The sequence below is a fragment of the Oryx dammah genome, unplaced genomic scaffold, assembly GCF_014754425.2.
Source record: "Oryx dammah isolate SB20612 unplaced genomic scaffold, SCBI_Odam_1.1 HiC_scaffold_24, whole genome shotgun sequence".
In the NCBI taxonomy this organism is placed as follows: Eukaryota; Metazoa; Chordata; class Mammalia; order Artiodactyla; family Bovidae; genus Oryx; species Oryx dammah.
In genome coordinates, this window is record NW_024070208.1 from 16,425,465 (window position 1) to 16,451,323 (window position 25,859).

At 43.2% G+C, this 25,859-nt stretch overlaps 1 protein-coding gene and 1 non-coding gene across 2 annotated transcripts in view; both read right to left on the minus strand.

Annotated features, from left to right (window-relative positions):
• LCP1 (lymphocyte cytosolic protein 1) overlaps positions 1-25,859 on the minus strand; it is a 99,802-nt gene that overhangs the window by 62,594 nt on the left and 11,349 nt on the right. The gene's annotated exons all lie outside the window — the stretch shown is intronic.
• On the minus strand, positions 16,392-16,463 carry TRNAG-CCC. Its single transcript has one exon. It is a non-coding gene; the product is annotated as a tRNA-Gly (tRNA).

Sequence of the window (25,859 nt, forward strand, 5' to 3'; positions counted from 1 at the left end):
TGGAGAAGGAACTAGGCAACCCACTCCAGTATTCTGGGCTTCCCTTGTGGCTTAGCTGGTAAAGAATCCACCTGTAATGCAGGAGACCTAGGTTCGATCCCTGGGTTGGGAAAATCCCCTGGAGAAGGGAAAGGCTACCCATTCTGGTATTTTGGCCTGGAGAATTCCAGGACACCACTGAGTGACTTTCACTTTCTATAGATCATGCCCCACTGATGCTGAGCGACTTTCATTTTCACTTTCTATAAATCATGCCCTGCCGATGGCCTGTGCTCAGAGAGGACCCCTCCCACCTCCTACCCCACCATCCACATGCCTGTCCTGCCACCTCCGCCACTCCCCTGGCCTGTGCTTTGCCTTCCCTCTACTCCTGCGGCCCTCCCTCCTGTATCCCACCCCTGTATGCTCACAGCCTCAGTTCCTAAAACATCAGCTGCTATGCTCCAGCCACTGAACCGTTGCTGTATAAAGTCCCAGAAACAGAGTTGAAATGCTATAAATTCAAGCTGCTTGCCTTCGAATTACTTCTTAGACATACTTTTGTTCAATTTCATTCCTGCCTGACAGCAGGTATCCTCAAACTGGAGTTCACAGACTCTAAGCATTTTATGCATGATTTTGTATATATGGGCTTTTTTTCTGGCTTCATCATAGTATCAAAGAGATCATCACAGAACTCCAAAGTTAGACCGAAGAGATTCTCGTCTCTTTCCTCAATCTCTCATTCCACCCTCCTGCATCCTTTCCTGCTCCAAGATTCCTGCCCCTGTAGACTGAGATGATACCCAAGTCATTAGGTGTGAACTCCTTTCTCCAGCCTCCTCAACTCTCACAAGACCCACCTTCTCCTTCTCTTTCATACTTAGAGACGGAGGTGTCATCTCTCTTTTCAAGGTCAAAAGGTCTGCATCTTAATCTTGTATCTTCTGTTTAGATACATTGCTCCATCAATTATTTCGTGTTTTTTGAGCATCTTTAACTGCTTATGATTTCTCCATTTGCCCTTCACACACTGTGGGAATTGATCAAAGGGGACACCACCTCTACCTCACCCTACTGCCCCTCCCCTGCCCCTGATAGTTGATGCACAGGGCATAAGAGTAATTAAGATGAACATAATCTCTGTTTTTGCAGAATGTCCACTGTAGTCAAGGATGCAGACCAGTGACTTCGCAGTGGTACTCAGAACCATGACAGAAGAAGAGCTGGGTGCCCGTGTGAATACATAGCACTAACCCAGACTCAGGGTCTGGGAGGCGTGCAGAACAAAGACTAGGAGTAAAGGTGCTGGGCCGCTTCTCTGGTTGTCAAACCTCAGCTCTGCTGCTGTATTGGAGAAGGAAATGGCAATCCACTCCAGTATTCTTGTCTTGAAAAATCCCATGGACAGAGGAACCTTGGGGTCACAAAGAGCCGGACATGACCTAGCAACTGAGCATGCACTGCTGTGTGAGGTGTGTGACCTTGGGCAAATTATTTAATGCTTTTCATCTAGAAGGTCGGGATGAGAACAGTGTCTGCTTGGTACATTGCTGTGAAGGAACTTGGAAGAGCGTGCGGCACATAGGAAATGCTACGTAAGTGTTAACTAGTCTTTCACTATTTAGACCAGGCTCTGGACTTGGAGGTCCTAGTGGCTCAGATGGTTAAAAAAAAAAATCTGCCTGCAAAGTGGGAGACCTGGGTTCATTCCCTAGGTCAGGAAGATCCCCTGGAGAAGCGAATGGCTACCCACTCCACTATTCTTGCCTGGGTAATTCCACGGACAGGGGAGCCTGGTGGGGGATGCAAAGAGTCGGAGATGATTCAATGACTAACAGTTTTACTTTCTGGACTAGATAGTTCACATACACTATTTTTATTTATTTCTCACAAAAATCCTATGAATTAGGTATTATTTTTAATTTTCCTTCAATTTTTTAAAATTACAATTTCCAAATCTACACTACCTCTCCACTGTAGAATTATACACTGACATATTTGCTCTGAGATGACGCAGGACCTCCCACTCAGGCTGGTACAGCATGCTCTCCTCCTACCTGGGCTTGTTTCATGCAACTTGTTTGAGCTTTTGATTGTTAGCAGAAAAAAACACAAACAGAGGTCTTGAATGTGCTTCCATGATTCAACTTGGTCTCCTGTACTTCTGAGTCCACTGACCATGAGAAAACAACGAGCATGCATGCATGCTCAGTCATTTCAGTCGTGTCCAACTTTCTGCATCCCCATGGACTGCAGCCCACCAGGCTCCTCTATCCATGGGATTCTCCAGGCAAGAACACTGGAGTGGGGTGCCATGCCCTCCTCCAGGGGATCTTCCTGATCCAGGATATGAACCCCACGTCTCCTGCATTGCGGGTAGATTCTTCACCACTGAGCCACCAGGAAAGCTCTGAGAAAATCACATCTTTGTTCAACGGGAAGGAGGAGATGCTTGAAGTGAACCTGAACCCACTGCACAGCCCAGGGCAATTCCAGTTGACCTGTGTTCCAAAGCAGAGTCGTCCCAGCTGACCCAGGAACCTAGGTTCCTTGCTGTAAACAATTGAGATTTGGAAGTGGTTTACTAGGCACCCTTAACACAGAAATGGATGACTTCCTGAAATGGGAACTTCCCTGTAAGTCCAGTGTCTAAGACTCCACACTCCCAATGCAGGGCGCCTGAGTTCAATCTCTGGTCTGGAAACTAGAACCCACGTGTTGCAACTAAAGATCCTGCAGGCGGCAACGAAGATCCCACCACCTGAGGCAACTAAGACCTGACATAGCCAAATAAACATTTAAATTAATAACTATTTTTACAAAGAGATGACTTGGATTCCTTCCCCAACCATTTAAAATTGTAGTCCTACTCTTGTCATTTTCAGTCACCCTCATTCTGCTCTAAGGCTTCTACAGATTTAATACCTTCTAAAATATAGGTTTTTAAATTAAGCGTATGGTCTCCTTCCAAACATAAGCTCAGAGGCACTAGCAGAAAAGAGCCCACCTGTCAGTGCAAGAGATGCAGGAGACACGGGTGGGATCCCTGGGTCCAGAAGATCCCCTGGAGACGGGAATGGCAACCCACTCCAGTATTCTTGCCTGGAGAATCCCATGGACAGTGAAGCCTGGAGGGCTACATTCCAGAGGGTTAGAGAGTTGGACACGACCGAAGTGACGAAGAGATTCAGCGTGCATGCAGTAGTTCAGTTCAGTCACTCAGTTGTGTCCAACTCTTTGCAACCGCATGAACCACAGCACGCCAGGCCTCCCTGTCCATTACCAACTCCCCGAGTTCACTCAAACCCATGTCCATTGTGTCAGTGATGCCGTCCAACCATCTCATCCTCCGTCGTGCCCTTCTCCTCCTGCTCTCAATCTTTCCCAGTGTCACGATCTTTTCAAATGAGTCAGCTCTCCGCATGAGGTGGCCAAAATATTGGAGTTTCAGCTTCAACATCAGTCCTTCCAGTGAACACCCAGGACTGATCTCCTTTAGGATGGACTGGTTGGATCTCCTTGCAGTCCAAGGGACTCTCAAGAGTCTTCTCCAACACCACCGTTCAAAAGCATCAATTCTTCGGTGCTCAGGTTTCTTTATAGTCCAACTCTCACATCCATACATGACCACTAGAAAAACCATAGCCTTGACTAGATGGACCTTTGTTGGCAAAGTAATGTCTCTGCTTTTTAATATGCTGTCTAGGTTGGTCATAACTTTCCTTCCAAGGAGCAAGCTTCTTTTAATTTCATGGCTGAAATCACCATCTGCAGTGATTTTGGAGCCCAGAAAAATAAAGTCAGCCGCTGTTTCCACTGTTTCCCCATCTATTCGCCATAAAGTGATGGGACCAGATGCCATGATCTTAGTTTTCTGAATGTTGAGCTTTAAGCCAACGTTTTCACTTTCATCAAGAGGCTCTTTTGTTCTTCTTCACTTTCTGCCCTAAGGGTGGTGTCATCTGCATATCTGAGGTGATTGATATTTCTCCCGGCAATCTTGATTCCAGCTTGTGCTTCTTCCAGCCCAGTGTTTCTCATGATGTACTCTGCATAGAAGTTAAATAAGCAGGGGACAATATACAGCCTTGATGTACTCCTTTTCTTATTTGGAACCAGTCTGTTGTTCCATGTCCAGTTCTAACTGTTGCTTCCTGACCTGCATACAGATTTCTCAAGAGGCAGGTCAGGTGGTCTGGGATTCCCATCTCTTTCAGAATTTTCCACAGTTTATTGTGATCCACACAGTCAAAAGCTTTGGCATAGTCAATAAAGCAGAAATAGATGTTTTTCTGGAACTCTCTTGCTTTTTCCATGATCCAGAGGATGTTGGCAATTTGATCTCTGGTTCCTCTGCCTTTTCTAAATCCAGCTTGAACATCTGGAAGTTCACGGTTCATGTATTGCTGAAGCCTGGCTTGGAGAATTTTGAGCAATACTTTATTAGTGTGTGAGATGAGTGCAATTGTGTGGTAGTTTGAACATTCTTTAGCATTGCCTTTCTTTGGGATTGGAATGAAAACTGACCTTTTCCAGTCCTGTGGCCACTGCTGAGTTTTCCAAATTTGCTGACATATTGAATGCAGCACGTTCACAGCATCATCTTTTAGGATTTGAAATAGGTCAGCAGGAATTCCATCACCTCCACTAGCTTTGTTTGTAGTGCTGCTTCCTAAGGCCCACCTGATTTCACATTCCAGGATGTCTGGCTCTAGGTGAGTGTGAGTGAACACATAATTGTGATTATCTGGGTGGTGAAGATCTTTTTTGTACAGTTCTTCTGTGTATTCCTGTGACCTCTTCTTAATATCTTCTGCTTCCTTTAGGTACATACCATTTCTGTCCTTTATTGTAATTAAGCTTATAAGCTTAATTACAGGCAGGTCTTTACTGGCTCAGTTATGGAATGAGATGAAGTAGTGAATGAATGTTTACTGCACTTTTGCTTGACAGCAAAAATATGAAAGTAACAGGAGAGTGAATAAACTGCAGTTCAATATAGTGTCTAGCAGGGAAAATGAGCAAAGTAGAACTAGATTGCCAAAGCAAGAGAAAGTCTTAAAAATATAAAGGTGGTGGAAAGCAAAATTGCAGAATAACACCAATATATTTCTATACATTTTAAAGAACTATTATAGTCTAGTTTTTGGATGTCTCTGTATATGTGGGTGTTCATAATAAAAATACATCTAAGTAATGATAGATACCAGTTCAAGAACATAGTTACCTCTGGCAAGTTAGGGAGATGGTGGGAAGGCAGGCAGAAGAATCCTACTATGTCCACAGTAAAACGTTGAGACTTGGCAAAAGTAAGTGTTGAATACATGAGTGTTGATTAGGATACTCTCTTTCATCACGTTTTAAACACTATTCATTTAAAGTTAAAAATTACTTTATTGATTAATAAGATCTTCATGGGGCTCAAAATGCAAAAGGTGCAATAAATTATTTAGTAAAAATATTATTTTCCAACTCTATCCTGATGCAACCCAATTCTTCTTTGTTAATAATGGCTCTTTCGAGATATGATTCACATACCATAAGACTCATCTTTTAAAAGTGAAATTCAGGGATTTTTAGTATACTGACAGAGTTGGGCAACATCACACTATATGCTTCCAGAACATTTTCATCACCCCCAAAAGACACCTTGTACCATCAGCAGTTACTCCCCATTCAACCCCACCTCCCAAACTGCCAGCTATTATTGTATTATTTACACCAATAGATTTCTCTGTTATGGACATATGAATGGAATCATACAACATGTGGTCTTTAGTGACTTGCTTCTTTTACCTGGCAGAATGTTTTTAAGGTTCTTCTATATTTGCATGGGTACTTCATTCCTTCCTATGGGAGAATACTACCCACTGTATGGATATGTTGTGCCAGTCATTCAGTCGTGTCTGACTCTTTGAAACCCCATGGGCTGTATGTAGCCCACCAGGCTTCTCTGTCCATGGAATTCTCCATGCAAGAATACTGTAGTGGGTAGCCATCCCTTCTCCAGGGGGATCTTCCCGACCCAGGGATTGAACCTGAGTCTCCTACATTGCAGGTGGATTCTTTACCACCTGAGCTACCAGGGAAGCCCATAAGGAGATATCACATTTTATTTATTCATTCATTAACTGATAGACATTTGAATTTCTTCCACATGTTAGATATTATGAATAATATTCTATGGACATTTATGTACATGTCTTTTATGTGGATATAAGTTTCAATTTTTTAATAAAATAATACATGTGCATAGTTTTAGAAGTCAAATATTACCTCCTGGTTTATAATGAAACACTGGTCTCCTGACACACTTCTTCTCTACCTCTGACTCCCATTCCATCGAAACAATTATTTTCAACAGTTTGGCTCTCTCTCTGCCACGTCATATTTCTTGATGCTTTGCTTATACTATGCCTTGCTTTTTCAGGTTCAATATATTTTTTTAACTTCTTACTTGGGAGGTGAAGATTTAACCTTCACACCATGTGTACGCATCAGCCCTCCCACCATTCTCTACAACAAGATCTTAAAGGTTATGACACCTTCAAACCAACTCGCAGTTTTCACAACACCTATGTAAATATTCACCCGCGTCCGACGTCAGGGGCGGCGGCCGAGAGGAGGTACCCCACGTCCGAGGCCAGTGGCGGCCGGGAGGAGACACCCCGCGTCCAAGGTCAGGGGCGGCAGCTGGGAGGAGCCACCCACGCCTGAGGCCAGGGCCGGTGGCCGGGAGGAGCCACCCGAGGAGCGGTGGCTGCGCAGGCGCAGGAGGGCCTAGAGGAGCTATCCCACGTTGAAGGTCAGGAACTGCAGCGGTAAGGAGATACCCCTCGTCCAAGGTAAGGAGTAGTGGCTGTGCTTTGCTGGAGCAGCCGTGAAGAGATACCCCATGCCCAAGGTAAGAGAAACCCAAGTTAAGATGGTAGGTGTTGCAAGAGGGCATCAGGGGCAGACACACTGAAACCATACTCACAGAAAACTAGTCAATCTAATCACACTAGGACCACAGCCTTGTCTAACTCAATGAAACTAAGCCATGCCTGCGGGGCAACCCAAGACGGGCAGGTCATGGTGGAGAGGTCTGACAGAGCGTGGTCCATTGGAGAAGGGAATGGCAAGCCACTTCAGTATTCTTGCCTTGAGAACCCCATGAACAGTATGAAAAGGCAAAATGATAGGATACGGAAAGAGGAACTCCCCAGGTCAGTAGGTGCCCAATATGCTACTGGAGATCAGTGGAGAAATAACTCCAGAAAGAATGAAGGGATGGAGCCAAAGCAAAAACAATACCCAGCTGTGGATGTGACTGGTGATAGAAGCAAGATCAGATGCTGTAAAGAGCAATATTGCACAGGAACCTGTAATGTCAGGTCCATGAATCAAGGCAAATTGGAACTGGTCAAACAAGAGATGGCAAGGGTGAATGTCGACATTCTAGGAATCAGCGAACTAAAATGGACTGGAATGGGTGAATTTAACTCAGATGACCATTATATCTAGTACTGCGGGCAGGAATCCCTCAGAAGAAATGGAGTAGCCATCATGGTCAACAGAAGTGTCCGAAATGTAGTACTTGGATGCAATCTCAAAAACAACAGAATGATCCCTGTTCGTCTCCAAGGCAAACCATTCAATATCACAGTTATCCAAGTCTATGCCTCAACCAGCAACACTGAAGAAGCTGAAGTTGAACGGTTTTATGAAGACCTACAAGACCTTTTAGAACTAACACCCTAAAAAGATGTCCTTTTCATTATAGGGGACTGGAATGCAAAAGTAGGAAGTCAAGAAACACCTGGAGTAACAGGCAAAATTGGCCTTGGAATGTGGAATGAAGCAGGGCAAAGACTAATAGAGTTTTGCTAAGAAAATGCACTGATCATAGCAAACACCCTCTTCCAACAACACAACAGAAGACTCTACACATGGACATCACCAGATGGTCAACACCGAAATCAGATTGATTATATTCTTTTCAGCCAAAGATGGAGAAGCTCTATACAGTCAGCAAAAACAAGACCAGGAGCTGACTGTGGCTCAGATCATGAACTCCTTATTGCCAAATTCAGACTTAAATTGAAGAAAGTAGGGAAAACCGCTAGACCGTTCAGGTATGGCCTAAATCAAATCCCTTATGATTATAGAGTGGAAGTGAGAAATAGATTAAGGGACTAGATCTGATAGATAGAGTGCCTGATGAACTATGGAATGAGGTTCGTGACACTGTACAGGAGACAGGGATCAAGACCATCCCCATGGAAAAGAAATGCAAAAAAGCAAAATGGCTGTCTGGGGAGGCCTTACAAATAGCTGTGAAAAGAAGAGAGGTGAAAAGCCAAGGAGAAAAGGAAAGATATAAGCATCTGAATGCCGAGTTCCAAAGAATAGCAAGAAGAGATAAGAAAGCCTTTTTCAGCGATCAATGCAAAGAAATTGAGGAAAACAACAGAATGGGAAAGACTAGAGATCTCTTCAAGAAAATTAGAGATACCAAGGGAACATTTCATGCAAAGATGGGCTCGATAAAGGACAGAAATGGTATGGACCTAACAGAAGCAGAAGATATTAAGAAGAGGTGGCAAGAATACATGGAAGAACTGTACAAAAAGATCTTCACCACCCAGATAATCATGATGATGTGATCACTAATCTAGAGCCAGACATCTTGGAATGTGAAGTCAAGTGGGCCTTGGAAAGCATCACTACAAACAAAGCTAGTGGAGGTGATGGAATTCCAGTTGAGCTGTTTCAAATCCTGAAGGATGATGCTGTGAAAGTGCTGCACCCAATATGCCAGCAAATTTGGAAAACTCAGCAGTGGCCACAGGATTGGAAAAGGTCAGTTTTCATTCCAATCCCAAAGAAAGGCAATGCCAAAGAATCCTCAAACTACCGCAAAATTGCACTCATCTCACACGCTAGTAAAGTAATGCTCAAAATTCTACAAGCCAGGCTTCAGCAATATGTGAACCATGAACTCCCTGATGTTCAAGCTGGTTTTAGAAAAGGCAGAGAAACCAGAGATCAAATGGCCAACATCCGCTGGATCATGGAAAAATTAAGAGAGTTCCAGAAAAACATCTATTTCTGCTTTATTGACTATGCCAAAGCCTTTGACTGTGTGGATCACAATAAACTGTGGAAAATTCTGAAAGAGATGGGAATACCAGACCACCTGACCTGCCTCTTGAGAAATCTGTATGCAGGTCAGGAAACAACAGTTAGAACTGGACATGGAACAACAGTCTGGTTCCAAATAGGAAAAGGAGTACGTCAAGGCTGTATATTGTCACCCTGCTTATTTAACTTCTACGCAGAGTACATCATGAGAAACTCTGGACTGGAAGAAACACAAGCTGGAATCAAGATTGCCGGGAGAAATATCAATCACCTCAGATATGCAGATGACACCACCCTTATGGCAGAAAGTGAAGAGGAGCTAAAAAGCCTCTTGATGAAAGTGAAAGAGGAGAGCGAAAAAGTTGGCTTAAAGCTCAACATTCAGAAAACGAAGATCATGGCATCCGGTCCCATCACTTCATGGGAAACAGTGGAAACAGTGTCAGACTTTATTTTTTTGGGCTCCAAAGTCACTGCAGATGGTGACTGCAGCCATGAAATTAAAAGACACTTACTCCTTGGAAGAAAAGTTATGACCAACCTAGATAGCATATTCAAAAGCAGAGACATTACTTGGCCGACTAAGGTCCGTCTAGTCAAGGCTATGGTTTTTCCAGTGGTCATGTATGGATGTGAGAGTTGGACTGTGAAGAAGGCTGAGCGCCGAAGAATTGATGCTTTTGAACGGTGGTGTTGGAGAAGACTCTTGAGAGTCCCTTGGACTGCAAGGAGGTCCAACCAGTCCATTCTGAAGGAGATCAGACCTGGGGTTTCTTTAGAAGGAATGATGCCAAAGCTGAAACTCCAGTACTTTGGCCACCTCATGTGAAGAGTTGACTCATTGGAAAAGACTCTGATGCTGGGAGGGATTGGGGGCAGGAGGAGAAGGGGACGACAGAGGATAAGATGGCTGGATGGCATCACGGAGGACGTGAGTCTGAGTGAACTCCGGGAGTTGGTGATGGACAGGGAGGCCTGGCGTGCTGTGATTCATGGGGTCGCAAAGAGTTGGACACGACTGAGCAACTGAACTGAACTGAACTGAACTGAACTGATGTAAATATTCATAGCTGAGTTCTGTAGAGCAAAATGTTTATACTTCCTTTCTTGTATCTTTTCTTTTCTATCTGTTTGGCTTCTGTATGCCTATTATTAATTCTGTACCAAATCTCTCCAACAGAGCTAAAACACAATATGAAAAACCAAAAAATGGATCCAGTCCTCTTTTTGTTCCTCCTGGAGAGGTCCTTCTGAGAGTCTTCTGTTTTGCTGTCTGGTCCTGCTGTCCAGCTGCCATCTAGAAAGTTCCATTCACCATCATCCTGGGAATCCCCTTCTTCCTGTGCGTTGGATCTTCTGCTTCTGGACCACAGACCTTCTACTTTCTTGGTCTACTTCCTTGTCTTCATTAGCACATCCTTTAGTTAGATTCCCGAGGAAGACTGCATGGGACAGAAACTTCTTGAGATGTTTTACAGCTGAAAACATACGCAGTCTACCTTTGTTCTTGAAGTCCACACAATCATTTTCTTTCAAAATTATGAAGAAAACTGTTCCAGTGCTGGCTGTTGAGAGGTCTGCCAACCTATGGTCCTGGTTTAGGACCACACCCACAAGGACATGACCCTTATATATCACTTTTTCTTTCTTTCTGGAAATATTTAAGGGTTTTACTATACGCCTGACATTGCAACAGTTTATGATATGTCTTAAAGGGGGTCCATTTCCATCCTCTGTGCTAGGAACTCAGTGGTCTCTTAATGTGGAAATTCAAGGATTTCAGTTCTGGGAAGTTTTTCTCTCCCTCTTTCTCTCCTATTTTCTTTCCTTACTTTTTTGATGCTCTTTTTCCTCGGGATTAGTTTTATTTGGGTGTTGGGCTTCCTGAATTGATCTTCTAATTTTCTGCCCCCTTGGTCTTTTCTGTTCTACAGTCAGGGAAGTTTTTTAACCTTTTCTTCAAAACTTCTATTGAACATTTTATTTCTTTTATCATTTTTAAAAATAACCCAAAGCTCTTTCTTTGAATCTCCCTTTTTTAACAGCAAGGTAGGGGTCAGGATGGGGTGAGGAGTGTCTTGCTGATCCTTATATAAGCTTTCTACCAGCCCTCCTGTCTGACAGCTCTTTCCTGCACCCCTGCCTTCAAAGATACATGGCACCTCAGAGGCCTGAGCTTTGTGAGAGTCTACAGCAGGCTTTGAATTCCTTCGTGTTCTCTCTCATTACAGGCTTGGGGTCCAACTTTGGGAAGTGTGCTCAGGCACTTTCCACAATCCATCGATTTAATGCCTTCAACATCCTGCTGTTGCCTCATTTGATATTGGTCTCTCCTACTAGACTGGGAATCCCATGAGGCCAAGGGCTGGGTTTGTCTTGTTAACTTCTAAACACTACACCTGGCATTTCAAAAGTATTTGTTAAATAAATAAAGTGAAGGGGGCTAAGCTGAGCTTTAAAGGATGAGATGGAAAGGAGAGGCAGAAATGTACTCTGACCACAAGGGGCTGGCATGTGCAAAAGATCGTAGGTAAACATCTAGAACGTGACACAGCTGAGCATTCCCGCAGTGATGAGTGCAAGGTAGGGACTTCCCTGGTGGTCTAGTGGCTAAGACTCTGCTCTCCCAATGCAGGGGGCCCAGATACGATTCCTGGTCGGGGAACTAGATTCCATAGGCGGCAACTAAGAGTTCACATGGCGCAACTAAATATCTCATAACTAATATTTTGGTGCAGCCAAAAAAAAAGAAATATATATAAAATTTTAAAGTCATTTATATTAAAAAAAAAAAACCAAGGCAGCTAGGGGTGGGGGTGGGGGAGGGTGCAAAGAAAGAGGAAAGGCTGGACAGTGTAGCAGAGACCAGATGGTGGTGTGTCAAGATGACAGCAAGGCTGGTTCCTCCTGAGGTCTGTGAGGGACCATCCGTTCCATGCCCCTCTCCCAGCTTCTGCTGCTGCTGGCTGCCTTTGGTTTCCTTGGTTTGCAGAGGCATCACCCACATGCCAGCTGTGTCTGAATTTCCCCTTTTTATGAGGAGACAGTCATACTGGATCAGGGCCCACTCCAATGACCTCATATTAACGTGATCATCTGCAAACAGCTTATTGCTAAATAAAGTGACATTCACGGGCATTGGGGATTAGGACTTCAATATCCTCTGTGTGTGTGTTGGGCAGTGGCGGTTGGGGGGACACAATTCATAAGGGTCTTAGAAAGTGTCACAATCAGACCTGTATTTCAGACAAATAACGGTACCTCCAATGAGAAGGAGATGGTGAGGGCTGGAGTCGGGGAAAGGAGGATAAAGATCAGACCATGGCAGATGGCTTGCCTCCACACAGTATAAGGTGATGACAAGCGGTGGGTAGATTCAAGGGACATGCGTCCAGCAGAAAGGACAAGAAAGGACTGAGTGGACATATAGGATGAGAGAGTAAATAAGGGGTAGGAGGGATCAAGGATGCACCCATTTCTGGATGGGAACTTGCGTGTGCAGAATGATACCATTCAATGAGACAGGAGGTGGCACAGTGATAAAGAATCTGCAGATGAGGGTTCACTCTGAGTCAGGAAGATCCCCCGGAGAAGGAAATGGCAACCCACTCCAGCATTCTTACCTAGAGAATCCCATGGACAGAGGAGCCTGGCAGGCGATAGTCCATGGGGTCACAAAGGGTCAGACACAACTGAGTGACTAGGCAGGCACGCGCGTGCACACACACATACACACACACACACACAATGAGACAGGAATTCAGGAGGAGTGCATTTGGAAAAGAGGATTCTGAATTTAGGAAATGCTACCTTATTTCCTCAATTTTCTCACAGGTTTTATAGGTCTAGCTCTTCTAAAACTGATCAGAAGGACTTGACTCAGTCTTAATGTCCTTGCAATATTTCACCCTGTTACCTATTTTTTCTTTTTGCAAACTCTCTTCTCCATGAACGATTATTTATATGTAATTACAAAATGAATAATTCCATTTTGAAATCTTGCTGTCACCTCAAATACCTAAAACTGAACTCATACTTCTTCTGACAAAAAAGCTCATCCATACCCCATCCCTCACCTCAGTCCAGCAGCGGTCTACCATTAGCCAAGGACAGACCAGAGGATTCTCGACCTATATTTTTTTTCTCATTCTCACACGTGGTCAAAATTGCATCTATTTTTCCCTCAAGCATTCATGCATGCTCAGTCACTTCAGTCATGTCCAACTCCCTCAGTCCATGGGATTCTCCAGGCAAGAATACTGGAGTAGGTTGCCATGCCTGCCTCCAGGGGATCTTCCTGACCTAAGGATCGAACCTGCATCTCCTGCATTGCAGGCAGATTCTTTAACTGGTGAGCCACCAGGGAAGTCCCTTTTTCCCTCATAGTCTTTCCCAATCTTGTGCTCTCTGTGCCTCTTCTACCTTATTTAAGCCCTTACTACCATAACCCTTGGGCCTTGCATCAGCTTCCTGACTCACGATTTCCTGCCTGGCTGCTCCTTAACCCACCTGCCTCTCACCACTCACTGCATTACTCTTCATAAAGCTACACTGTCCTCCCAACACTGTCCTGCTCATGAATCAGCTGACAGCGCTCATCACTTCCAGGACAGTGTCCAAATTCAGCCTCCATCCATATTTCAAGCCTCATACTAACACCATAAACCCTCTGGTGCTCTTCAACTGGTCTGTCAACCCTCTGTCATGCCTGGCACACCTCTCACTGCATCTGTCAGACTCCCATGCCCTCTTCCTGCCTGGTCTCCCCACTTCCAGTATCTATAAATCTCAGTCATTCTCCTAGAATCAACAATAAGACCGGCTACATAATTTATGAATCCTAGTGCCAAATGAAAAGATGGTCTTTCTGTTCAAAAATGATTAAGAATTTTCTGACCCTGACAGCAGAGCATGGAGCCCTTCTGAGCACAGGGCCCTGTGTGGCATGGGCCACACGCTCATGAAGCGACCCCCGATCCAAGAATCCTTCCTTGACCATCAATCTATTCTTTCTTCCCTTCCTAAAATCTATATTGTTTATAACCCATCCTTTATATTGACAGCATACTACCTTTGTCAATTAATCTCTATGACTATCTATGTGTTTGCAGCATCTTTGCTGGTTCATCAAGCTCTTGTTGTTGTTGCTGTGTGCTATGCTGTGCTCAGACACATAGTTGTGTCTGACTCTGTGATCCCATGGGCTGTGGCCTGTCAGGCTCCTCTGTCCATAGGATTCTTCCAGCAAGAATACTGGAGTGGGTTGCCATTTCCTACTCCAGGGGATCTTCCTGACTCAGGGATTGAACCCACGTCTCTTGCTTGGCAAGCAGATTCTTTTATCACCGCGCCACCTGGGAAGCCTCTCAGCTGTTATTAGGAAATTACTATGTGAGAAGCCCTCAGAAAACAAGATCGAAAGACTCAGTCTCACAAACTGGAGGAGTGCATAATCTGGAGTTTACCAAACACACTGACAATTATCATCCCCTATGACAAACACTGTGGCAGAGACATGCCCGGGGTACCAGTGACATGCCCGGGGTACCAGTGACATGGGAGTAGAGAAGCAGGCAGGGAGGCATCTTAGAAGATGTGGAGCCCAACTTCCCCAAGTGCATAGCAGCTGGTCAGGCAAAGGAGGGGAAAGAGAGTGACAAAGGGCATTTCAGAAAGAGGGACCAGCAGAGACAGATGGCGCAGAGGATGTTACGTGCCTCTCCCAACTGAAACGTCAGCTTCCAGAGGACAGGAATTGCACCTTCTCCTAGCACCTAACATGATTCATTGCTCATAGTACAAATATAATAAATATTTGGTTCAGTGAGAAGGTAAGTCAATTCTATAAACAATATGGCATTTCAAAGGTAAATCAAAGAGCAAAAGTAATTAGATGTTCCAAATATACCTAAATTTACCTCTAAATATACCTCAAATATACCTCTAAAATTTATACTCTCTAAGCATGAGAGTACTTCCAGACAATTTATATATGCAGCTGCCATATAAAGACTGACTCTTACACCTGTTTAATACTAATTTTACTATCCCTTTTTGACAACAATTCAGTGAAAGATGATGAGAGCTCTTATCGCCAGGTAGATTATAAAAGGAAGAGGCTGCTCATAGCTGCAAATTTTATTTTCACAAAATGTTAAGTACATAAAAATGTTATCTCTGCAATATTTCTAAGTATTAAAAAGTTGAATCTAGCACACTATGTGGGCTATGACCATTTCAAAAGCAGAAGGTTTGTGCATCTTTAGTTTATAACAATGCCCTAGATACTCACTGACATTTAATAACCCGTTGGCACCAACAGAGTCATTAAAACGGATGCAGGCTGAAATGTATGCTACCTAAGTTCAACTTCTCATGCAGGAAATACAATATTTTCTCAACTTTTGTAAACAGGTATGCTGCTACTGCAGCTGAGACCGTTAGAGACGTTCCCAACCACGAAGAATAGAAATACAAGGACAAAAATGTTTAAATAAGCACCAACAAAACAATCTGGAGTAGGGAATGGCAACCCACTCCAGTATTCTTGCCTGGAAAGTGCCCTGGACAGAGGAGCCTGGCAGGCTACAGTTCACGGGACCACAAAGAGTCGGACATGACTGAGTGCCTGAGCATGAACACAGAAAACAATAAAAGAGAAAGTGTGAGGCACATATTCAGAGAGAAAGCCAAGAGCCTTTTAACAATGCAAACCAAAAAATAACCAAAATTTTAAAACAGACAAAAAAAATATTTGAGGATGGTAGACAGGGAAAGCAAAAGGACTCAAATGTAAAATTTTAGAGACAAATCCTGATTCCAGTGTACACTAGCAGATCTTGAGTCAGGCATTTCCTCTTTCCTTAGCTGAACTTATATGTATATTGGAGAAAAATACTACCTATATCATAGGGTAACTTCAAAAATTAAATCAGTTGACACACACTAACTGTGGTCCTTGTTAGTGCCAAATTTTACTTGAATCTGAATTCATAAATTGTTATTTATATGAAAGTAACTAAATATTTCACTATATTGATTTAAATTCATTCACTCAACCTTTAAAATTAAAATTCAACTGGAATTGATTTTGCATCTACTCTTGCTCTGTGCTGGGTACCATAACACATCTTATTGAATACTTTCAACAAACCCAAGCGGCAATTACTTTTTTATCTGTTTATTTATTATTTTTTATTTGGCTGTGCCAGGTCTTAGCTGTGGCAAGCAGGATCGCTGTTGCCACTTGCCAGGATCTCTAGTTGTAGGCATGTGGGATCTAGTGCCCTGACCAGGGATTGAACCTGGGCCCCTGCATTGGGAGTGCAGACTCTTAACCACTGGACCACCAGGGAAGTCCTTACTCTATTCTAAAGTAAAGAAACTGAGGCCCAGATGAAAAGTTTTTGTGCTTTCTGTTTATCTGCACTGTAACATGAAAATATTTCTAGTCAAGTTCTCCATTCTTTAAATAGAGGTATGAATCAGCCACTAATTCTCTACATTCCAGGCCAAAGGAAAGTCAGCACGCTGCTGCTGCTGCTGCTGCTAAGTCACTTCAGTCGTGTCCGACTCTGTGCGACCGCACAGATGGCAGCCCACCAGGCGCCCCCGTCCCTGGGATTCTTCAGGCATGGACACTGGAGTGGGTTGCCTTTGCCTTCTCCAATGCGTGAAAGTGAAGTCGCTCAGTCATGTCCGACTCTTAGCGACCCCATGGACTGCAGCCCACCAGGCTCCTCCGTCCATGGGATTTTCCAGGCAAGAGTACTGGAGTGGGGTGCCATCGCCTTCTCCGTCAGTGAATTCATCTGACACAGTTTCCGGATTTCAATCACTCACTCATTAAGCAAGTGTTTATTGTGTACAACGATATGACAAAGAAGACACAAAACAAATCACCTAGGTAAAGAGAATCTTAGGAAACTTGTGCAGTAGAAAGGAAAACCATGAAATAGATGGTTTTAGATTAGTCTGGTGGCAGACAAAAGGAACAGATGGGAAGTGATTAGAAACAGGAAGAACTAGAAAAACAGGGCTATGGGTAAGGTATGAGGCAACAACTGCCAGGCCTGGATGGTAGCAGTGGGCATGGAAGCAAGAGATATTTCTGAGGCTGACTAGCTACAGAAGATAAATGAGAAGATGACTCAAGGATGACTTTGAGGTCAGTCAACTAAGGAATTCAGGGAAGAGGGGTCTCTTGGATAGACATGTGGCATTCAGAGAAGGCAAGGATGAAATCCACTTGCAAAATGCAAGCTACGTAACTGGAGAGTGAAGGTGAAGGCAGAAGATACAGACTGGAGTCTCATCACCATAGGGCTACCTGAAGCCATGAGATGGCGTCAACCTTCCAGCAGGAAGAAGCACTTAGAAGTACATGAGCAGAAGCTCCAGGACTGACACCTTAACATTAAGTGGGAGAATCTAGAAAGATGGTCCTGTGGAACCTATCTGCAGGGCAGCAATGGAGACACAGACAAAGAGAACCGACCTGTGGACACAGCTGGGCAAAGACAGGGTGGGGCAAACGGAGAGAGCTGCATGGAAATAGATACGCTGCTATATGTAAAACAGATGGCCAGTGGGGATTTGCTGTATGACTCAGGAAATTCAAACCTGGGTTCTGTGACAACCTAGAGGGGTGGGTGGGGCTGGTAGGTGGGAGGGAGGCTAAAGAGGAAGGGGACATATGTATGCCTACAACTGATTCACGTTGATGTCTGGCAGAAACCAACACAATATTGTAAAGCAATTATCCTTCAATTAAAAATAAATAAATTTTTTAAAAAGAGAGGGGAAAAAGAGCCAATTCAATCAATTTTTTTGCATGTACGGGACTATATTTAAATAAGACTATTTTGTTATTTCTATTACTTTATGGATTAGATAAGATAATAAAGGACTATATTTTATTTTTTTGTATCCAGTAAAGGTTAAGTATCAATAAGAGAGAAGGCATGTACACTTTAAATTCTGTCCATTTTGATAACTGTACTCAGGAAAAGGAAATCACAGCTGATTATGAAGTCTCTTGAACCAAATAGGAATATTAAGAATCCATTTCCATTTACACCAATGCGTAAGACCTGTTTCCATCAGCAAGTCCCTGGAAGTGCTCAGCAAGTCTGAAAACATGCTTCTGCCTGCACTGATCCCAACAAATTCATCTACTCTTTTCCTCATTCATCCTCCTTACTGCAAGGCGCTCAGCCGGACACTGAGAGGTCAGTGGTGGATAAGATGGACACTCTACACTTGTGGAGTTCATAGTCTAGTCCATGATGGTTTACACCCTGCCTCTTTGCTTCCAATCCAAAGCAATCAGGAATGAACCTCAGTGGCATTTCTATTGTCCTTTGGTCACGTACTTCTTTTTATTTTTTGACTACGCTAGGTCTTCCCTGTGGCATGTGGGCTTTCCCTACTTGAACCTTGCAGGCCCTCCAGTTGTGGTGCGCAGGCTTAGTTGCCCTGCGGTATGCGGCATCTTAGTTCCCCAACCAGGTATCGAACTCATATCCCCTGCATTGGAAAGTGGATTCTTAGCCACTGGACCACCAGGGAAGTCCCTGGTATTTCTTAGAGATGAAGGCTGAGGGTGTGTTAACCAGTAAGTGGAAGTCGTCTGTTAGATGAATTAGTCAGAAAATGGGACAAATATATGCCCAGTGGTTACACATTTAAACCTGAGCACTTTTGTGGTTTGTGCTACCACTCCAGAGGGCTGTGTTGGTTGCTTACACAGTGAGGTTTTGGGCCTTACAGAGGCTTCCTTGTTGTTGTTCAGTCACTCAGTCGTGTCCAACTCTTTGAGACTCCACAGACAGAAGCACGCCAGGCTTCCCTGTCCTTCACCATCTCCTGGAGTTTGCTCAAACTCATGTCCATTGAGTCAGTGATGCCATCCAACCATCTCATCCTCTGTCGCCCCCTTCTCCTCCTGTGCTCAATCTTTCCCAGCATCAGGGTCTTTTCCAATGAGTCTGCTCTTTGCATCAGGTGGCCAAAATATTAGAGCTTCAGCTTCGGCATCAGTGCTTCCAGTGAATATTCATGGTTGATTTCCTTTAGAAAGGACTAGGAGGCCCCTGTTCTCCGTGCTCTCCAAGGGACTCTCAAGGAGAACAGAGGCCTCCTAGTCCTTTATAACCAGTAAAGGAATAAGAACATGAGAGGGAGAAGAATCCTTTGTCACCTCATCTCCTTTCTTGTCACATTGCTCCTTCACATGTAAATCAAGAAAAATGAAGGATAAATGAAAGATAAACAGGAACTTCCCTGGCGGTCCAGCGGTTAAGACTTTGCCCTCCAATGCAGGGGTTACAGGTTCAATCCCTGGTCAAGGAGCTAAGACCCCACATGCCTCTCGGCCAAAAAACCAAAACATGAAACAGAAGCAATATTGAAAAAAAGTCAACAAAGACTTTAAAAATGGTTCGCACACACAAAACATCTTTAAAAAGATAAACAAAAAATATATTTTTAAAATTAAGAATAAAAACAAAAACAGGCCCTGGAAGAACGAACTTCTCCAAAACTATTTCGGGAGGTGGGGTAGATTCACTGAAGCTACTGAATTTATAAATTTTCATTTTGTAAGTATTCAGAGGGAGGAAGCAAACTTCAGAGGAAGTGTACCAACTCCACTTATTCTAGCAAGGTGGCAGCAGCAGGCATCAGTGAGCACACGGGATTGTTCCAAGCCATTGTCCTGTATATGGTTTAAGTCATTCTCAACTACCTCCCCAGACCAGGGAGGTAACTAAACTGAGCTAAATGTGCCAAGTGTAATGGCAGGGACCGACACACTCCGGAAAATGTATGTCTTATCCAAGATAGTAGAAGAAGGAATGAAAATTATTCAAGAGAAACCAATAATCTGGATTCTTCCCGGAAATCATCTGATGTTTTTTAATTATCGGCAATGGATTTTAAAAAACTTAAATGTCATCTTGGTTAATCTGTGATTCATTCAGATTCATTTATTTACAACCGCTGGTCTATGGCAACTTTGCTGTGTTTGCACGGAAACATGGAACTCATCACAGGTTTAGAAACATGATTCACCTTAGTGCTGGAAATCAGTGCAAGATACATAAGAATGCTAAAATGACCCAAAGGAAGAGGCATACAGCTAAAATTGAAATGAAAAAAGAGAAAAAATTTAAACTTTAGAAAGATGAAAAAATAATGACCATTATTGGTGTACATACTAGATGAAGACTGACAGTAAAAATGATACTAAAAGGTTGATAGCAAATCATGTAAAATGTTGAAACAGGTTTGACCTATGTATTCATTATCACCACCACCATCATCATCTGCTAGGATCTAGGGGAAAGTCTTTAGTGTGATAAATATCCTATAAAGTGAAGTCGCTCAGTCATGTCCGACTCTTTGCGACCCCATGGACTGTAGCCTATCAGGTTCCTCCGTCCATGGGATTTTCCAGGCAAGAGTGCTGGAGTGGATTGCCATTGCCTTCTCAAGGGGATCTTCCCAACCCAGGAATCGAACCTGGGTCTCCCGACTTGCAGGCAGGCGCTTTACCGTCTGAGCCACCATCTAATGTTAACTCAGAGGAGGAAAGCTAAGTATTTTGAGTAATAACATTACATGGCAAATGACTGCTGGAAGTTGTGGCAAAGTATGGGTAAGTCCATTGGTTCAAGGCCTGTTTCACTAAAGCTTGTGTTTAGGTTCTAGCACAGATTCATGCATCCATCCATTCATTTGACAAATATTTACTGAGCAAGTACTATGTGCCAAGTACCATCAGAGACACTGGAGATACTATACTGCATGAATCAGACAAAAAGCTCCTGACCTTTTCGAGTTGGCATTCCAGTTGAGGCAGATAATATATTAATACAAGATACACTGGTTTATTCTATATTAGATGATATGCGATACGTCTTAGGGAGAAACAAATCCAGTCAGGGAAGGAGAACAGAAGTTTGTGTGTAGAATGTGTGCATCCTGCTGCAGGGAGAAGGGTGACGTGGATTTGAGATTCCAAATAAGGGGACAGGAATGGCCTCACTGAGAAAGTGACATTTGCATAGACACATGAGGGAGGTGATGGCTGATGGTGAGGGAGCAGAAGTGGACCAAGACTTGAGGCAGGGCAAGAAAAGTCCAGGCAGAAGGAACAAACGCAAACGCCCCGAGGGAAAGGCGCCTGGATCACTCTCAATAGCAACATGATGAAGCCAAGAACTAGGAAGGGCCAAGGCAGTAGCAGTTGAGTCCAGAGAGGCCTGATCACACAAAGGGTTGGCTTTTTACCAGAATTGGCTTTTTCCCTGCAGGAAGTCACTCCAGGGAAGGCGGTCTAATAAAAGGAGTTACAGGATTTGACATATGTTTTATTTTTACTTCTTTTTTTTTTTTTTGCCATATCAAACAGCTTGCAGGATTTTAGTTCCCCAACCGTGGATCAAACCCAGGTCCCATGCAGTGGATGCATGGAATCCTAACCACTGGACTGCCAGGGAAATCCCTGACATATGTTTTCAAAGAATCCTTTGGACTGCTGTTTTGATTGAACTAAAAGAGAGCAAAAGCAGTGTCAGTGAGACCAGCTGGGAGCTGTTGCAATAATCTAGGTGAGAGACAACAGTGGTTTGGACTAAGGTCTTGGCAGCGGAGATGGCAAGAAGGCATCAGATTCTGTGTAGATTTTGACATCAGTGCTGGAAGGATTTGCTGACATGCTCTGCAGCACATGAGAAATTGAAGACTCAATGATGACCCCAAAGGCTCTGGCCTGAGTCATCAGAAGGATGGAGCTGGCATTAACAGACATGGGGAAGACTGGATGAAGAGCAGGTTTGAGGGGGTGGGGAAGAACAGCAAGAATTCAGTTTGAGACCCGTTAAGCCTGCTGGGGATCCAATTAAGAGATGCTGAGTAGGCAGTTGGATACAGCGTCTGGAGGTCCACACTGCAGGTTTAAATTTGAAGTCATCAGCATATACTCAGTATTTAAGGCTGTGAGGTTGGATGAGATCACCTAGAGGGTAAATACAGATAAAGAAGAAAACAGATCAAGCTCTGAGCTTTGGGGCACTCCAACATAAAAGGTTAGCAAAATGAAGAGGACCAGTAAAGCATTCTAAGAAGGAACTCGAAGAGAGATAGGAGATAAATGAGGTGACTGTGATGGCCTGAGGCCCAGGGAAGATAGATCTCAAATTGAGGAGAAGATTCAACCTCTGGAAAGCTGCGGATGGTTGTATGAGGACAGACAGCAACTGACCACTGGATACAAAACATGGAGGCCGTGAGTAATCAGGTGAGAGCAGTTTGGTGGAAAAGAGGGACTAAAGTCCCATGGGAGAATGTCTCCAAAAGAATGGGAGGGAAGAACTTGGAGACAGCAACTATAAACCGATTTCAAAAGGTTTACTGTAAGGGGAAGAAGAGAAATGTTGCAGAAGCTTATTCAAGGGGGAAGTGGGCTCAAGAGATTTTTTTTTTTTTTAAGACAGGAGTAATAACAGTTTGTTCCTATGATTCCAGGAATTACCCAGCAGAGAGGAAGATGAAAATAATCCAAGAGACAGAGGGGAGATCTGTTGGAGCAATTTTCTTGAACAGATAAGAGAAGATGAGCTCCAGTGGACAAATGGTGGGGTTGGAGTTAGGAGTGGGGACAACTCATCCACAAAGACAGAGTGAATGGTCACAGGGACTGAGGCAGGGCTGTGGAAACTCTGATCGTTTTTTTTTTAAGGATCAATTGTGGTGCGTTTTTTTAAAGGATTTTTTTTTTTTTTTGAGGATCATTTTTAAAAGTCTTTCCAATATTGTTTCTGCTTTATGTTTTGATGTTTTGGCTGAGAGGCACATGGGATCTTAGCTCCCAGACCAGAGATTGAACCCTTGCCCTCTGCATTGGAAGGCAAAGTCTTAACCACTGGATTGCCAGGCGAAGTCTTAACCACTGCCTCTATTTTCACAGTGAAGGATTTGGGGAAAGGAGCTGTAGAAGGGTTGTACAGAACTATTTAATACAAATAATTGTCTAGGAGTTTGGAAGACTGAATGCTTTAGGAACAGAGGGTATGATGGCTGAGCAATATCCAAGGCTAGGGATTACATTTTTAAAAAATATTTTTCTTTTAATTTCTTAAACTTTCATTTTTAAAGTCATTTCAGAATTACCAAAAAAAAGACACAAAAATAGTTCAAAAGAATTTCCATAGGCACCTCACTCAGCTTCCCCAAATGTTAGCATCACAGTACAAGTGTCCATATCAGAAAGTTATCACAGACCCACCTTCACTGAACTACAGACTGAAACTACTGAAATTTTTAAAAACTTTCAAATTTAGCAAACTGTCGTATGAATGTTCTTTTTCTAGACTAGGACTCAATCCACAATCCCATATTCTATTTAGTTGTTTTCTCAGGCTTCTCTAATCTGGGACAAGTCTTCAATCTGTCTTTCATCACCCTGACACCTTCGAAAAGGCTAGTCACAGAAGATCCCTCTGTTTGGGCTTGTCTGTCTCCTCACAATTTAAATCAGATCTGTATTTTTGACAAAAGTGAGATGTCCTTTTCAGTTCATTGCACCATGGGGGCATACGGCCTCTGCCAGGGTCCTCCACTGGAAAGGTACTGTTTCCTTTGTAATTAATAGTGACAATTAGGTGATCATGGATTTTAAAACATAAGCATTCTGCATGGTTTTCCCTCCACCCCACACATCTCCACTGGAGTAGGTACTGAGCAGGTGGAGGGCTGATTTAAACACGTGGTTTATTAAGTGAGGACCTCAATCAAGTTATAAACTTGAACAGTTGCAGATGCCATTAAAGAGAAGGGTTAACAGCCTCAACAGATTTTCAATGTAAATCAAGATAATCAATCACAGAAAAAGATGTTTGACAGATTGATTATCAAAGTAGATCAACTGTCCTGATTTTATTTTTTTTTTGTATTTTATTTTTTGTATTTTTTTAAATTTATTTTTTATTTTACTTTACAATTCTGTATTGGTTTTGCCACACATTGACATGAATCCACCACGGGTGTACATGCGTTCCCAAACATGAACCCCCCTCCTACCTCCCTCCCCACAACATCTCTCTGGGTCATCCCCCGTGTACCAGCCCCAAGCATGCCGTATCCTGCATCGGAACTGTCCTGATTTTAAAGTTTTCCAAGACTGGTTGATTTATACCCATCTTTACTGGAAATACTTCTGGGAAATACTTCTTAAATCCATTTTTTGTCATAACAGACTTAAGTAAGCATACTTGTTGACGTGTGGCAGGGGCCACCACAGTCTTGTGAAGTTATTGTCCTACAATTAAAATAAATAAATTAAGGAAAAAAGAATACTTGATTAAAAAAAATAAGCATATCTGAAAACAGCCTTCTGAAATCTAACCTATTCATAAATAGAAAAGATGTTCTAGACTTTCATTCATCCATCTAACAAATATTTATTGGACCAATTTGTAGTTCAGTTGCTAAGTTGTGTCCGGCACTTTGCGACTCCATGGACTGCAGCATGCCAGGCTTCTCTGTCCAATATCAGGCCCCAAACTTGTCCCAAACTTGAACACCTGATTTGTACTACAGGTCATAGAAAAAAAAAAAAAAAAAGATGTGCCAAATACCTAATTAAAACATTCCAGGGGCTCCATGAAAAATCAAGTGAAAGTGAAAGCTGCTCAGTCATGCCCCGCTCTTTGCGACTCCATGGACTATACAGTCCATGGAATTCTCCAGGCTAGAATACTGGAGTGGGTAGCCTTTCCCTTCTCCAGGGGATCTTCCCAACCCAGGGATCGAACCCAGGTCTCCCACATTGCAGGTGGATTCTTTACCAGCTGAGCCCCCAGGGAAGCCCCCATGAAAAGTCAAGGTTCTCCCAAACGAAACTGAAAATATGTGAAATATTCTGAACTTCTGATAAAGTAGATGTGCCTTATTACACATTTTTCTTGCAATAGGATCTTGAGCTACTCTGTGGCTTCAGCTGTACACTCTCAAAGAAATGGCCACGGGCGAGATGAAAAACATACGAGACCACAAGTCAAGAGAGCCTGGATCTAACTTTGACTGAGTTTCAGCCTGTGTGGCCGATGAAGTCTGCAGAGCAAGGTGAGTAAGAGTGCATGCTCTGGAATTATACAAGCTTGGGTTCCTAACCTAGTTACTAGGGTCGTTGTCTTTGTGCCTTTGGACAAACTTCTTAATTCCTCTAAGCCTGTTTCTTCATCACAACAGACAAAGTAAACAGCACTCACAACCTAGCATAGTTACAAGGTACACAGAAGGGATGCACAGGGCGCATTTAGCAAAATGAACACCACACAGCATTCGCACCAAATGGAAGTCACATCTAACAATCCTTATTATAGTTACTATTATTGTTAGTCACCATTCTGCACTTCATTCTACGTAACTGTAAAATGAGTGGCAGCAACGAGACCAGAATTTCTCTAACGTGAATAGAAATCTGGAAAAATGGTCCCAAACGTCGCGAGTTGTCTTCATTTTTATTAAAAAGCAAACATAAAACTTGGCATAAACTGCTTATGCCATTAGATTCCTAAAACATAAATCCAAAATCAGGTTAAAATGAAATTCAAAACAATAAGAACCAAATCAAATTAAGCATTTTAATGAGGCTGGTGGAGATTTTCTGGAATCGAATCGCCTCCTGAACATGGTGCCGATCCCCTGTGGTGTGAGTCCTTTTGTTTCCCCACTCACATTGTCTT